Below are 1,213 nucleotides of genomic sequence, written 5' to 3' on the forward strand. Positions count from 1 at the left end.
CAATCAGATACTATTTTTATTAAGTCAGATTTGCAAAATTTAAATATTTGATTGGCAAGGCTGTGGAGAAGGAGGCAGTGGGAGACGTAAACAGGCAAACTCTACAGAGTAATTTTGCCATAGCTACCAAAATGTAACTACGTTTCCTCTGATTTGCCAATTCCAGTTCTTCAGGGTCTACAAGTCTACAGAGAAGTGGTATGGAATCGTCCACATGTCACTGATTGACAGTAAAAATATGGAAAAAGCCAACTGTCCATCAATAGGGTTATAAGCCATGCCATGCACCATTACAAAGAATGGGGTGTGTCTAGTGTAAATATGAAAATTGTCCTAAGGTATATTATTAAATAATGAAAGTAAAATACACAACACTTATTGAATAAACCAGGTTGTGGTTTTTTAAGAATTCACATGTACTAAAATATACAAAACCACTTGTGAAAGAATATTTTCTATTTCACACACTTTTGCAATTCTTATTTATTTTTTTATTTTTATTTTTTTTTATTTTTGCACTGTCAGGTGTCAGACTACTAATCATTCAGACGTTCACAGATCAGAACGCTGAGCGTAGACATAGCCTCGCTTCTCTCTGCCACCTAATGACACAAGTGTGACACAGCAGCCACACCTGCAACGCCTCTAGGGGCAGCACAATTCTTATTTTTTTAACCACATGAATATAATACTGTTATTTTTAAAAAGCTAGGTTTTTTTTAAATGAGAAAAAGACGTGATAGATATAAAATTACTGACGTGAAACAATATTGTTAAGTGAAAAAAGTCAGGTTACAAAACAGCATGTATATGATAATCACATTTCTTTCTTTGTACATCTCTTAACTATTTCCACATATATTTTTGTGCATAGAAAACGTGAAGAATTTAGCCAAAATGTGAATTATGGAAATCCCTAGCAGTCATTATTTTTTCATTTGCTTCTTTCAACTTTGCACTATTCTACAATGGGTTTTCTTAACCTCAGCACTATTATTTAGGACCAGATAATTATTTGTTGTGGGTACTGTCTTGTGTCTTATAGGATGTTTACCAGCATCTCCAGCTTCTACCCACTAGATATTAGTAGCATCCCCCAGCTGTGATAACCAAAAATGTTTTCAGATATTGCCAAATGTCTCCTGTAGTGCCAAATCATGCCCCACTAAACACTGATCCATGGTAAACATGATTTGTTTATGTAATATAAAAG

General features: G+C 34.2%; 1 non-coding gene across 1 annotated transcript; it reads right to left on the reverse strand.

Moving 5' to 3' along the window:
* Window positions 1-524: 524 nt before the first annotated feature.
* Window positions 525-656, reverse strand: LOC134365844 (small nucleolar RNA SNORA17). The gene has a single exon (XR_010022188.1). It is a non-coding gene; the product is annotated as a small nucleolar RNA SNORA17 (small nucleolar RNA).
* Between the last annotated feature and the right edge of the window lie 557 nt (window positions 657-1,213).

Source organism: Cynocephalus volans, chromosome 1, assembly GCF_027409185.1.
Source record: "Cynocephalus volans isolate mCynVol1 chromosome 1, mCynVol1.pri, whole genome shotgun sequence".
Lineage (NCBI taxonomy): Eukaryota > Metazoa > Chordata > Mammalia > Dermoptera > Cynocephalidae > Cynocephalus > Cynocephalus volans.